Here is a 16,618-nt window from a genome sequence, read left to right as displayed (position 1 = left end):
CAATTTGGCCTTGGGCTAACTTGGGGAAATATATAGTTCTTGGAATAGCAAAAGAAAAGAGCACATTAATGAAGTATAAAAATCCCAAAAGAAAGTAAAATTGCACTTGAAAATTGTGGGTATATATTCTCTCTGCAGTCTTGTATGAGTATTAGCTTATTAAGTTCAAAATATATTTATTATTAGCCACTTGGTTAGGAAAGATGTAGCTAAAAGGAAGATCATAAAAAGAGAAAGTTTTGTCAGAGAAATAAAACGTACTCTTTGTCTTGGGGGGGTTATCAATTATATGGAATAAAAATAATGTAAACATGGATCTTCCAACCCAATTCAAAAAAACATAGGAGAGAATGCTGTTGATGTCTTCTCCCAGGCCTCCTTAGGTTGAGTTTCTGATAAAAGCCGTGTCTGTAGAAGATTCCCTACTCCACCTTCAACTAAGGAGGATTGAGGCAGCACCATCCACTTCTCTTTAATTGTAAAAATCTTTCCTCCAGATATATGAAACATCAGGACCAAGACCATGAAAGCAGAATTCTCAAAGTACCTCATATAATGGTTCTTTTCTGGAGTTTTTACCATATGTCAGTGCTAGGGAATGAAATCTACCAAATTATGCTATGTGCATATTCAAACATACCACAATGAATCATGTATGTATATGTGTATATGTAATATGAATACTCATATATAATATATATATGAATCTCACTTATATACATTACTCATTAAAATAATAATTAGGATAATATTAATAAAAAGAGAGATCAGTTGGAAGGGAAATTGGTAAAGTAGAGCAAATGGATTAAAGGGAGAGAGGAAGGGAGGGAAAGAGAAGATTCCAGGGAATGAGATTGGTCAAATTATGTTATGTGCATATATAAGTATGGTATTATGAATCTCTCTGTTATAATTATAATGTACCAATAAAATGAAATTAAAAAATCAAAAATTTTAAATAGTACCACTTTAATTTGTCTAACATTCTAACCATATAGCTGAATCATTAGAAGCTTCTGGTTTGCCTGTTCACATTAAGATTACGGCAGAGACTCCTGGAACCCATAATATTCTTATCTTTTCTGGTCATCCAATTTAACAATATTTTTGCTTCTCTTGCATTTAGAGTAAGCTGATCTGACTGGTTTCTGGCCAATAGAATGAGCATAAGTAATATATGCTATTTCTATGTCTGAATCATTAGTATATTGTACACAAGACTAGTTCAGGGGTGAGTACACTGTATCTGCTAGCTATATACAAACCAAACTGTGTTTTGTAAATACAGTTTTATTGGAACAATCATCTCTCTTCCATACAGTGGTAGGTTGGAGTAATTGCAACAAAACCAAGTGGCTCAAAAAAATAAAAAATATTTATCATCTAGGTCATTAGAAAAAGTTGCCAATCCCTGCTATATTTCCCTCTTTTCCTCTCTTTTTCCATTATGCAATAATCTTTAGGGCCATATTTAAAGATAGTAGTCAATTAGAAAGAGACCTAAATTCTTGAATGATAGTATGGAACAAAGTTTCCCTTAGCCTCATTATTGTGCAATGCCACAGAGATTTTAGGATTTTTGTTACAGCATCTATCATCACTTTTCCCAGAAGACCCAAAGACCATCATGAATTTGCCTGTGTGCTCTTGGTTCAACATCCTGATTCTTAAATTAGCCTGCAAACAAGAAAAACATCTTTATGATGGAATTATTCCGAAAATATCTTCCTTGTTAATGCCCATAACAGAATACACACTCCCATAACCTTTAATTACACAACATCCAAATTATCAGGTGACACTGTAAAAGATACAATCATCTCTTGTATTTTTTATTCCTATAAAAGTCAAACACTCTACTCTTTTTATGTTAAGTCTAAGAGGGCAAGTGACTATCACATTCTAGCTGTCAGTGTGGATCCACAGACCCATGCATTGAATAAGACTGTGGAAGTGAATAGATTTAAACAGGAACACTTAATTCCACATTCCCCAGAGGAGTTGTTGACCTGCAAAGGCCACATGGTGGATGGCCATGATGTATTACCTCCAACACAAGGCTCAGGTGTGATAAGGGAAGACAGGATCTTTGCCACTATGCATATGGATTTCCCTGGTCAGAAGAACACCTGTTCTCTTTCATTAAGGCAGGAGTTTGCAAGATTGTTAGTCACATCATCTGCTGTGCTCTTTAAAACTACAATTTGGATCCTAAGGATAGAGCAGGGTGCATTTTAATCAAGACCAGAGATTTCTTGACATGGGAACATTGAAAAGTAAAACATAAAATGATTCTTAAAATTTTATTACAACAACTGTAGCAAGAAAAAGATCAAGACCACTTTCAATGGAGTCTGGTAGCTCTTCTGACAGCAGGGTACCAATAAGAGGTTATCCCTGGGAATGCGTGTCTTGATGATGAAAATAAATTTTCTTCTGTAATCTGGTGCCAGAGAATTTGGATAAGCACAGTTCAGATTATAAGTTGTACCTTACTAGGTGGTTTTAGAAAGAAAAAAAAAAACAGAAATAGGAAAGGTGGGGGGGGGTGAATCTGAAATCCTGCAATCCAAAAAAGGAAGGAAGAGATTCCTGATGCTTCACAGCATTGAAATGTTAAATTATTTACTAACTCTCCCTAGGCCTGTTTTTCAGCAGGCATGCTATATTTTATATGAAAACTGTTATTGTTGAATTGCAGTATAAATGCTAATCTAAGCATATTGATTCTTTAACCAGAACTGTACTTGTTCAAAGACACATGAAAATTTATTCTGTATACAATGTACTCATAGGAAATTTTTAAAAATATGTATTCATGCATGTATGTGTATGTGTATACACACACACACACACACACACACATATTTATTTTTGTAGAGTAAGTTTTAGTCAGCGTTTTCACCACCGTGACCAAAAAAGCTGATAAGAACAATGTAGAGGAGGAAAAGTGTATTTGGGGCTCACAGTTTCAGAGATCTCAGTCCATAACAGCTGGCTCCATTGCTCTGGGCCCAAGGTGAGGCAGAACATAAAGGTGAAAGAGAATGGTAGAGGAGAGCAGCCGAGGACATGGAGATTCAAAAGCAGAGAAAAGCTCTGCTCCCCAAAGCATGCCCCCAGTGACCTGCCTCCTCCAGCCACACCCTACCTGCCTACAGTTACCCCCACACACACTTAATCCATTCAAGTCAAGTTCTCATAACCTGATTATTTCACCTCTAATCTTCCTTTCATTGTCTCACACATGAGCTTTTGGAGGCCACCTCATATCTAAGCCATAATAGAGTACATATAGAGAAAAGTAAGATTTTACCCAGACTAGGTTTTGTGGTAGAGATTCCTAATAATTTCTTCCAGAAATCTTGCTAGAAGACTGTTCACAAAATCATGATAATGCAGAAAATACACAAAGAAATAAACACTTTATGCCAAAGTATACCCTCAGCATCACCCTTACCTCTGCAAGGGTCACCTCCCTGTTGTACCAGGAGAAAAGAGGCCCATTTTCTGAGTTTTTCCTGTACTTCTGTCCTGATGCTTAGAGAACCAAGTTGTTCAGATACCCCCTCAGGCCCCTGAGTCTCAATTAATTCCTTTGTTATATCTGGAGAGCCAAAGTGGGACAAGTCACATTTCCCTTTACTCTCATTTTAATTCTTATCAGCACTATTACACAGCTGCATAGGAGACTTCAGCCTGATTCAAGGGTTAGAGAAATTAAGGGAAGTCGGCTTAGGAGAAACCTGAATCCTGTATGGTAAATATGGCTTTTCCCATAATCCAAAGGGAAAGCATCCAGGAAGGAAAACTTCTCAAGGTATGGGACCAGGTATTCCAGCCTTCACTCCATGCCCAGAGGCATCTCTTCCTATCAAAAATTTGCCATCAGATGAACTTCAACCACCCTTATATAACCACCTATTTAAATACTTGGTCACCTACATACACAATCACAAAGCATACACAGCCCTCTTCATAAGACAAGCATTTATTCTCTAAGAAAGTAAATAGTATTCAGTCATTTTTTCTTTTCCTTAAAAAAAAATTTTCCCATCCTTGATGTGAAATAGTCTGGGCTCAGATCTGCTGAAAATATTAAGTAGCCATTGCTTTTCTGTCCTTTTCTTAATAGCTATTCCCTTAATAGCACAAAGACTGGCCCTAGACCAATTTTGAAGTCTGGCAGTAGCAAGCAAGATGGGTCTATTCACCTTCCTTTGCATTCCAACCTCAAAACCTATAAAAATAAAAAAAAAAGATGCAACATTGTAACATAATTAAAATAAAGAATATCAACAAAGGCATTTCCCAGTTTCAGAAACAATTTATCATCAAATATGCTAATTGGACCCAGACCTTTGTGTCTAGAGATTGAAACTGTAGTTAAACTCCAGAGAGCCTAAGACTCACTCCCATTCCCGTCAAAGCATTCTACAAAGAACTCTGTCCCTGAGGGAACTTTTTCTTTTTGGGGGGTGGGGTACTGGGGATTGAACTCAGGGGCACTCAACCACTGAGCCACACCCCCAGCCCTATTTTGTATTTTATTTAGAGACAGGGTCTCACTGAGTTCCTAAGTGCCTTGCCATTGCTGAGGCTGGTTTTGAACTCGCAATCCTCCTGTCTCAGCCTCCAGAGCTGCTGGGATTACAGGTGTGCACCACTGGGCCAGGGCTGAAGGAACTTCTCTATCAGTATCTCTTTACATCCATTTAGGAGACCACAGCTCCCAGTTATACAACACAGGGCAGTGAGCTTGCAGATATGCAGCTATAACATCAAGCATACAGCTCTGGTGGGCAAGAGTCATAACTCATCATGTTGGTTGACAATTAATGATGAAGGCAATAAGGTTGAGCAATTAAGATTATGAACACGGCCCAAGGGTGGTGCCACATGCCTGTAATCCTAGCTACTCAGGGGGTTGAGGCAGGGGGATAGCAAGTTTGAGGCCAGCCTGGAAAACTTGGTGAAAGCCTTCTCAAAAAGACTAGGGATGTAGCTCAGAGGTAGAATACTCTTAGGTTAATACCCAGTATTAAAATATATATATGAATACAAAAGTCAGACAGATGTAAGTTATAGCTCTGACTCTTCTACTTACTATCTGTGACCTGGAGGATTTATTTAAACTTCCTGAGTCTCTTATTTTTTATTCGCTAAATGGGAATATTACTTCATGAGATTGTTTTTCATATAAGACAATTTCAGAATTTATCATAGTGTCTAGCACATAATAACTACTTTACAATAGTATGCAAGAGCAGCAAGAATAATAAAACAGTTTAGATCATAGGTCTGCAGTCTGAGGTTCCCTTCCACCTAGGTGTGACTAGGTTCTGGCCAAGAGTATGTGAGCAGAAATAATGTGAATAACCTCTGAATCATGTAATCAGGAGAAGGTTGTCCTCTTTTCCTTTCCCTTTCTACTGGATGAAATGCAGACATGGTAGCAAACCATTCTGGACTATTCAGATTAGCCATCAGGAACATAGTAGAAATAATAAATTGACAAGATCTTCATCCTGATCTAATTTCAAGTGATTACTCCAGGCCTGACCTTCATTTATCATTCTGACCTTACCTGCATCTTCTATATTTAGTTTATTTCTTATGTATAAGGTCCTTCTTTTTAGTTCTTTAACCATTTTATTTCAGTAAGAAAGAGTACATGGAAGGAAAGTCTCCTGTTCTTGTATGTCTGAAAATGTATTTGCTATGATTTGAATGATAATTTGGTTAAGTATAAAACTCTAGATTGAAATTACTTTTCTGTTAGATTTTTTTTAACATTATGTCCTGCTGCTTTCTAGCATCCAATATTTTCAATGGAATACTAGATATATTCATTTTATATAATATTCAATAGTCTTTATCCATTTGAAGAACTATGGCATTCTTTAGCTGTAAGAAACTGAATGCTTTTAGTCTTTTTAGAAATTTCTCTGCTGAACTTTTTCTATTCTTTCTTAAAACTCAATCATATTTTGAAAGTTTAAAAATTATTCTTTATGTCCTTGGCCTTTAGTTCACATTCTCTCTTTATTTTATTTTCCTTTCATTTTTAAATGAAGCTTCGTGTGGAACTTTATTTACCAAGCATTCTTTACTGTCTCTAAGTATTCCTTTTGGTTATATGCTATTCTTGTTTATGGGTTCAGTGTTTTCTTAAATTATCAAATCATGCCAAATTTTTTACAAAGATTATCTCATTTCAATTGCAATTACTTTCTAAAGAATGAAATAATTGTTATTATTTACAGAAAAGAAAAGGATTAGCATGAATATGTTAATTTCTAAAGGATTGGGGCTCTCCTTAGGTAGTCTGACATCAGAGCTAAAAAACTTAACCATTAAATATGCCCATTTTCTTATAAAATTGTAATAGGTTGAATAACAGATTCCAAAAGAGTTTTATTTTTTAATCCCTGGAATATTTACATGGTGAAAGAAATTTCATAGGTGTGATTGAATTAAGGATCTTGAGATGGGAGATGATCCTGAATTGTTTAGATGGGTCCAGTGTAATCATAATCTTCAGAAAGTGGAAGAGGGAGTTACAAGAGTTTGAAAACAAGTAGAGATTAAAGTGATGTGATTGTTGCCTTTGAAGATAGAGGAATAGATCATGAGCCAAAGAATAGAGACAGTCTCTAGAAACTGGAGAGGTTGATGAAAAATATTCTTCCCTAAATTTTCCACAAAGAATGCATGAGTCCGGTTTGGACTTCTGACCTCCAGGACTATAAGGCAATAATTGTGTTGTCTTAAGACATTAAATTTGTAGTAATTTGTTATAGCAAAAATAAGAAATTAATACATGAATCTTGCATAATATTTGTTAGATTCACTCAGATGTTTTAAGATTTTTGGCTGTTTCAAAGAATATTCTTTCATCACTTCCATTTCTAAATTACATTTCTCAGTGATAATATCTTCAACGTCTATTTGTTTTTGTGTGCATATTGAATGATACTAAATTTTTTTAACCATTCTGGATGCAGAGAAATACAAGATTAAGTCACAAGATCTGATATCTGGTGAATGCCCACTTCCTGATTCATAAATGGCTGTCTTACCAGGTCCTCACCTGACAAAATTGGCCAAGGGAGCTGTCTATTAATTAGGACATTCATCCAATTTCTAAGAGCAGAGTCCTCATGACTTAATCACCTCCTGAAGGTTCCACTACCAAATACCATCACATTGAAGGTTAGCATTTTAACATATATGAGTTTTGGAGGGACATAAATATTCAGTCTATAGCAACAAGCCACTTTCCTTAATTCTTTTAGAAGATCTAATGATATTTGGTTGATGATTTTGACAGAAAACCATAACATATTAAAGAACTCATAATTTTCCCCTTTCTAGTCCTTATGATTTTTTGTTTCTTTTTGCCTTTGACCTTTTTATTATCATATTTACTGGCTAGGATCACCTGTTATAAAGTTAATAGTGATAATTTCTGATTTTAATGACAATGTCCATCATATTTTAACTTGAAGTATAATTGATAGATTTGATTCATTAAAATTATTTCAGCTATTTGTGCTTAATGTTCACAAATAAAATGGGTTTGACTTTCCCTTTTTGTGCTATCTTATTTTATTATTGATATACAAATCTTGTAAAATTGAAAAGTTTTTCCACTATTTTCTATGTTCTAAACAGTTCATATAATATAAATTATCTGTTTCCCTGATTTTAATAAAAATTGCCATTAAGTTCTTGTGGATCAAGTGCTTTTTATATGGATTAACTTCTAAGTACTTTACCAAGACATATTTCTAGTAATTGTCAATTCTCTTAATTTCAGTATTGGCAACACATATTCTTAGAAAATATTTCATTTCACATAGGTATTCACATTTCTTAGTATAGCATTGTATATTATGGTGACTGAATAGCTCCAGGAAAAAAAAATCTTATTTAGCTTGATTTAATACTGATTGGCTTAACTAGACATAAAAATTGTCCCTCTGGTACTCTGAACACTTAATAAAAAGAAGAATTATCATTTACCCATATCATTCTGATCCAAAGTTGTAAAAATTACTATAACCAGTCAATATTGAAGATGTTTGGGGTAGAAATTTAATAATTAGAAATAGACAAAAAGAACATTTGACATAGAACCTTTCTCAGAATAATTTTGTTTATAATGTAATCCAGAACATTTTAAAAAATTAAAATGATAAATCATGATTTTTACTTTATTTTTTTATTGGATGTTCACAACATTACAAAGCTCTTGACAAATCATATTTCATACATTAGAATCAAGTGGGTTATGAACTCCCATTTTTACCCCCAATACAGATTGCAGAATCACATCGGTTACACATCACATTTTTACATACTGCCATATTAGTGACTGTTGTATTCTGCTACCTTTCCTATCCTCTACTATCCATGATTTTTACTTTAAAATGAAAACTGTATAACTTTTTCCTCCAGAATTTTTATATTTAAACACTGGAGTGTGTGTGTTTCATATTGAGATCAACTCCTAAATGGCTTTATGTAATGTCTACTGTCTGAGGTCATGCTTTCTAAACTATGAGCATCTTGGTGTCAAGAAAAAGGTCCCACTGACTACAAAAGTGTCTACAGCATAAGCACAGAATATTTCAAGAGATAAAAGTTAAATAAAAAATGAAAACAACATTTGATGATCATAAATACAAATAATGCTTATTTGTCATCTCACTGTGCTCGACTAAATGCAAGGATCTTTGCTACAATTATCCCTTATTCTTGCATGTATTTTAAGAGATAAATTAAAGACTTTGAACCTCTGGCATTATTTTGAATGCAAAAATCAAATTCAAAGAAAACCTTTAACTTAAATAAATTAAAATGTTGAAATTCATTTGTAATTGAGAGAATTAATCCTCTTAGATAAGTACTAAGTAAGGAAAGAATGTGATATTTGCCACATGGGACAAGAATTTCACATATTTTTATGTTCAATATCTCTGTTTGCAATTGCACTAAATATTCATTTTCATTTAAAAAAGAATACACTTCACATGACCGTAAAAATTATAAGTGTAACTGCATTACATGTATGTATAGTGTGTAGTATATGAATTCCTTATAAACAAATGTTGTAGTCTGTTCATTCTTTTTATCCCCAGCCTTAATATCCTATCTGATAAAACTTAAATGAGACTGAAAGTGTGGCAAATATTGGAGAGGAGGATGCACAGTAGAAAGACAATAACAAAATGGCACCATATTGACATGTGGTAAGTACTCAATAAATATCTAACAAGTGAATGAAAAAAAAACACAGAAACAGAAACAAAATAAAAATTGAACTAGAAGTATAGGTACCTGGGTATTTAATTATTGTGGAGGTTTTACTAACCAATAAGATGCATGGGTTTTTAAACTATTCTGTTTCTCATGTCTTGCTTTTAAAAAGGTCTTTGGAAAAAAAGACTTGGCAAGGAATAAAATACTATTCCAGAAGGGAATGTCTGAGAAAAATAAATGTTAATGTTGTTTTAATTAAGACTGAAGGAAAAAATGTTATAAAACTTTCGCTTTTGCATTTTAAAAAGAATATGTAGACTCCAAAAATTCATTAAAACCTGAGTAATGAGTTTTCAGAAATTAAAGAGATTTTTCAAAATTTGAAATTTTACACACATATTTCCTTGAAAAGCATTTTTATCAACTTATATTTCTTCCTTTAAATGTAGGTAGATCTAATTATAATTGATTTTTGAGGTGGAGAGGACACGCTGCAAAGTATGATCTTTGGTTATTTTTTATTGAAAAATACCTTTGGTTAACTCAAATATATATCACCTTAATCTGTTTGGTTGCTATAACAGAAATACCTTGAACTAAGTAGTTCATATAAACATTTGTTTCCCATCATTATGGAGTTTGAAAAGTTCATGCATGATCAATAGTCACAAAATTTGGTGTCTGGTGAGGGCTGGTTTCTGGGTTTTTAGAGGGTACCTTCTAGCTTGACCTCTCATTGCAGAAGGGGCAAACAAGTTCCATTGGGCCTCTTTTGTAGGGTCCTAATCCTGTTCCTAAGAGCTGCACCTTATCACTTAGTCAAAAGGCCCCAACTTATAATATCATTGGGTGTTATGAAGTTTGGAGGGACACAAACATTCAGTCCATAAAAATTCCCAGTCTACAAATCACATCCAAGACTTTGCCTCATTTGAGCTCTGTGAATCACATATTCCTCACTGAAAAGCATTGACACTAGTTGTATTACTTCCTTAATTTAGTGGGGATATATTACAGATTGCAGCATTATTTTTCCCCTACCATATATTGTCCTCTCTGCATTTACTGATGTTTTCCAGGCCTATCACACTGCTACTAGCACAGATGCTTCCTTCAAACAATAACACATGATTCCCAGAGACCAGTATAATTTGTCTAGGGCTGTTTGTTTGTTCACAAATATCATCATGTTGGTTGAACTGCTTCAAATGATACCTTATTGGCTACTTCTATCCTGAAAAAGAGAAGCCAAATATTTATTTTAAAAAATACTCAGAGCAGATATGTGAAAGTCCACCTGGGGTAGAATGTGTCATTATCTTGAGTATCATCCAAATGCATAGTGCACTTACACATTAAAACATAAGGTGTCAAAGTATTCCTATAGGAAGCGAAATGGGTTGTTGTAGAGATTTTACAGGGATAATATTTTTATTAACATTTCTGTAGAATTTTTAAATTCCCTGAACAGAAAGGCAATTTTTGGAAAGAAAAAAACAATCTTTAACTCCTACAACCAGCTTAGAAAAGATGGAAGAAGAATTGTTGAAAACAGGGATGAACAGAAGTGCAGCCCTTTGAACTAAGCAGAGGAACAAATCCGATAGTACTACAACATAAAAAGAAAAATCCATCATTGACAAAAGAGACTGTCTGAGGACACAAGTCTGCTATGAAAGTCTGCAGAAGCAGTTCAGAATAACAATGATGGCAATTGCAATGACTACAATTTGTGCATTATAAATGGTATGTTTTTAATAAGTTCTTACATTGATATATCTCTTTGTTAGAAAGATTCCATTTCTCCTCAGGTCATTTTTCATGTCCTTCTCCCTGAACATAGCCTCCTTTTTCTAGCAAAATAGCAATGCCCATATTAATGGTACAAAATGGATCAGAGTAAAAAACAAATTATGTAACATAGCTGTAATAACTCTGTTCCTGTCAACTGAACTGCAGTTGACCTTGAAGGGAAGGTTAGATGTTAAATCCCTAAAGTTGCTCTTTTGAGCTGGAAAATGCTGACTGCAGAGATGACAACCTACTAAGGGAGACAGAAAGAATGGAAGCTACTTATTCTACCAATATGGAAGATGGGTAGCTCATGGTTCAGCAGTAACAGTAACCTTCCAAGACTGATACAGCAGAAAGGCTTGCCCTCAACAACAAACCATCCTGCTGCAAAAGAGAGTGAACCATCTTTATTTTCAAAAGCTCTGTAACTAGAAGTCACTGAATCCGATTCTTTAACAAACATATGACTTACATACCCAAATGTTTGTGGCTTTTCAGTGGAGTCATTAAGAACTGTATATATTTCTTCTATTAGAGATATCATGAGTTGATCACTTTGGGATACAATGTAGCAAGGCATTCCAAGTAGAGGAGAAAACACATTAACACAAGTAAGACTGAAAGGTCAAAGCCAATATAAGTGGTAAGGGGAGACAGGAGGAGAAGAATGCAAAGTGGCTGCAATAGCAGCATACCTGTGGGGCAGGGTAGATCATGAGAAGTTTAGGATTTGTTTTCAGTTTAATGGAAGCCACCGACAATTTCTAACTAGAGGAGTAATAAGATTGATTTAAAAATCACTCTGGCTGCTAAGTAAAGAACAGTTGAAGGGCAAGACCCAAAGAAGACCATTTGCTGGAAAGCAGATGTGGTCATGGTGGCTTTAAGTAGGGGGACAGAGATGGAGGGGATGGAAAGATTGGCTTGTGGTTTGGATATGGATGGAAAGAAAAGTAGTGTGTAAAATAATAAATCCTCTATTACTCCTTTATACATTGAAGATAAGAAAGCTCAAAAGTATAAATACAGATAAATTATTGAGTACCACCTCACAAAGATATCTATCACCTCCAGTTCAAATTGTAACTCTCCAAACATGTTTTTCCATGTGATAAATGTATGTGTTGTGTAGTATGGAGGATAATCATGTGAAGGGATATGATTATCCTCCATAATCATGCTGAGGGATAATCACTGCTAAGGAACAGTGTGGTTTCATAGTTCTATGAGAAGGGAACAATTGGGGGCACCAGGAAAAGCACCATCAGCTTCCTCAGAGCTCAGAGAATGTTTTTGAAGAATTCATTTTTTTCCCCACAAGCTCTCACTGTACTTATCTTCAAAATATACTTGCCCGGTGACTGCAAGAGGTCCTCATGTGGTGCTTCTCATCTTTTCTATTTCTGTGTGATTGTCTATAGAATTCTAATTGTGGAAATTTACATAATTTATATCCTCTTATAATTCTCAGTAATCATACTTTTTCATTATTACTTTGAGCTTGACTTTCCCATTGAAAGAAAGTTTCAGAAGGGGAAGATTAAAGTTACAGCCTACTGCACTTTCGCATACCTATCCCTGCCCACTTGTACTTTTAATTCTGTATTTGAGTTCCAATATTATGTATCAGTGTGCCATTAGATTTTAAGTTACTCAAGGCAGAAATTTTATTAATTACAATAAACTACAGTGTCCATATCTAGAAGGCTTAATGTATATTAAATAATAATTATTTCAATATCAGAAAAAAAATTAAAGGAAAGCTCAAACTATTATCATTGTACCACAGGTTATGTAAATATAAAAGTCACATTCACTTTTCTCCTTATTTGCATTTTTAAAATATTACTTTTTCTCTTTAAAAAAAGAATGTACCTGTTTGGAAAATTAACATTCGGAGATCTCCACTTCTGCCAAATCAAGTAAACCCTGGCTTGAAACCCAGACAAAATAAATGAAGCAAGATTTCAAGATACTGAACATGAGCAAATGAAGAACAGTGATCCCTTAGAGACAAGAAATGAATTAAACAAGCCCAACAATTGTCCCAGCTTACTGTTTTTTGAAAGAATTCCCAGGTCTCGGTTCAGGGAAAGGGGATTCAGGCTGAGCCTGCTGAACTCTCTGAATGGAAGAGACATGGTTGACAGGACAGGGAAACCAAATATGCTAGAGTTCTTAGACAGAATACTAGATAGGAAAGAGCTTCATGGAAAGAGGTACTCAGACTTCTACACAGGGTTCCTGGGAGTATTCAGCTGAGCACTGATGAGAGGTGCTTTTGAGAAGAGTGCTCGTGGCCAGGATCAGCAGACATAGTGAGAAGAGCAGGTTCAGCCACTCACACAGGACCGGGAAAGGGCCTGTTCACAAAAACCAGACCCCAAAACCTCCTACTCATGGGATGTTGAGTAGAACACTCAGAAGGATCTTGCCTCATTGATCCAGGTCCATCTAACAATTTATAAAAATAAGACAAGCTGGACTGGTGGCACATGCCTGTAATCCCAGTTACTTGGGAGGCTGAAACTGGAGGATTGCAAGCTTGAGCCAGCCTGAGAAATTTAGCCAAACCATCTCAATATAAAAAAATAAAAAAGGTTTGGAATGTAGCTCAGTAGTAGAGTACCTCTGGGTTCAATGCCTATTATAAAAAATAAAATAAAAGTAAAAAGGCAGAAAGAAACACTGGAGGGAATTAAAACTAGATTCAACATTGCAGAACAAAAGATCAGTGAACATGAAGATACAGCAATAGAGACTTTCAATGTGAAACACAGAGAGCAACAAAGATTTTTTTTTTTTAAATGAAAAAAAGAAGCAGTGAACTTGGGACAGTTTGTATGTAGTCTAATACATATGTAATTTGACTCCCCTAAGAATAGAATAGTGAAGAGAAAAAGAAAATTTATTTAAAGAAATAATGTCTAAAGTCTTTTCACATTTTATAAGAACTGTAAACTCACAGATTCAGAACCTCACAAACTCTAAGAACAAGAACCATGAAGAAAACTAGATTAAACCACATTATAATCAAATTTCTCAATACCAAGGATAATAAGGAAACTCTAAAAGCAGCTAAAAAATACTGAGCAATGCCTGGCATCCAGGTCAGGATTACCAGTGATGCAAAGAAGCAGGAAATGACAACCTATAATGATAAAACCAATTGGCCCGAATTTACATGGATGTTAGAATTCTCAGACAAGAACATTTAAATAGTGATTAAGTATATTTCATATGTTCCAAAAATAGCAAGAATAGAAGTAGTAATCCTTTTTAAGACACAAGAGAATGAAAGTACAAGCCACAAATTAGTAGAAATTATTTGTCAATCAGATTTCTGAGGAAGGACTTAAATTCATACTATATAGAAAACCTCTCAAAATTTAATGACAGGAATATAAGTAACTACATAAAAATGCCAAAGGATTTTAACAGATACTTCACACACACACACACACACACACACACACACACACTACATATATATATATATATATATATATATATATATATATATATACTTGAATATCATCACCCACCTATTAGAACATCTAAAATTATTAAGACATAATCAAATTAAAAAAAGAAAGATTTATTGTGGTTTAGGGTTTTGCAGATTTTAATTCGCAGTTAGCTGGACCCATTGCTTTGGGGCCTGTGACAAGGCAGTACATCATGATGGGAGTGTGTGACCGAGGAAACTGCTCTTGGCCTACCACCCAAGTACCACGTGGGGGTTGGAAATGGGGTTTCCCTCAGGTGGAATGGGTGACTGAGAAATAAAAGCTAGGAAAAATAGAACCTGAAATAACCACAGAACACAGAACGTAGTTTCAAAAGCAGGGACAGGACAGGCAAGCTGACCATAAGGGGCTAGTTCTAATACACAAAGGAGCCCGGGTTTGCTTTATTTATATCAGAAGACATCAAAGAAATTCTATGGAAAGCTCTTCACCAAAATAGGATAAAGGTGGGGGCAGGTAGGCTGCTGAGTTCCCAACAGGTTAGGCCCATTTCCAGTGCTACTGTGTGGGATCTTTCTAGCAGAGCAGAGGTGGAGGTCACGTTCCTTGGGCAGTCAGTCGGTCTCTGGGGGAGTGTTACAGTTCCCAATGCCAGACCTATCCCTTTCCTGGCTGCCTTGGGAGAAAGTCTTCACGCATTTCAGAGATGGATTGTAGAAATGGCCATTTGGAAGTAAAAGAGGAAGAGACAGTATTCCACCATTCACTTCCTCAGTGACCAACTTCCACCACCTAGAGTCCACCTCTCAACATTTCTACCACCTCCCAGTGCAGCCACAAGCTAGGGAGCAAGCCATTGCAACAGGAGCCTCTGGGTGATGCATAGCTAAACCACAACAACAGGTTAATGGATAACCAGAGTATGAACACTGTACATCCATACAACTGAACACCGCTCAGTAATAAAGGAAATGAACTTTTGGTAAACACAACATAGATGATTTTCAAAATATTATGCATTGTGAAAAAAGGAAAAAAATACATATATTAATATGATTCCATGTATATGAACTCTAGAAAATGCCAACTTATCTACAGTGACATGCAGAATAATGGTTTCTGAGGACAGGGATGGGGTGGCACAGAAAGGAATTTCTAAGGGACAAAAGTGTTTGCCATTGTGATTGTGTTGGTACTTGCAGAGGCATACACATACATCAAAACTTACCAAAATGTTCACTGTAAATACATGGTATTTATTGGATGTCAACAATAGCCCAGAAAAGCTGTTCTAATATAAAAATAAAATTTAAAAATGGGTTTAACATCTTTTAATAACTTAGTTTTATGTGTATCTGTGTTTTTTGAAATACAGATAAATGATTGAAAAAATGTTTATCTTCATATTTTAAAAATTTATCTTTAAATAATTCGTTTTTAAAGTATATTATATGTAAAACTTTACATAAAAGCATAATAGCTCATGTTTCTCTTTAAGAATTTTGCCATTGCTTGGTTTATCTCCTGCATGCTTTAGGTTTTTGACTCAGTGGTGAAATTACCCTTGATGTGAAAAGATTTCATACTGAGACTCCCTGGTGGACACAATAATGAAGGTTGTTTAGTTGATATGTTTATTTTTTCAAACTTTACCACTGCACTGACCCCCCAAGTATTAAATCTCAGCATGAGAATGTTTCTAAGTTACATTTATACAACATAGTCATCCATAACACTTCAGGGATTTTATATTATAGTGTCAAGGTTATCTCCTCTTAGCTACTGTGGTTTTTCATAATCACTGGGCCCTAACATTATGGCTGCTGCTTATAAAATTTTTTCATCAAGGTTATATCTAACATGAATATTAGTGCAAAATTTTTCCCATGCCATTATAAAGTAAAAATCCCTTATTAACTCGACCAGTTGGATCTATACATGTGATCTGTTTCTGTCTAGTGAAATTTTCCAAATATAAGATTTATTGATTTGAGAATTTTAGAAAAATAAATATTTCTATGATTTGTCAATTGTATTTTCATCAACATGTTATTGAACTGGTTTAAATATTTATGTGTGTTAAACAA

This window comes from Spermophilus citellus (genome assembly GCF_964194105.1).
Source record: "Spermophilus citellus genome assembly, chromosome: 5".
Lineage (NCBI taxonomy): Eukaryota > Metazoa > Chordata > Mammalia > Rodentia > Sciuridae > Spermophilus > Spermophilus citellus.
This window is presented reverse-complemented; position numbering follows the sequence as displayed.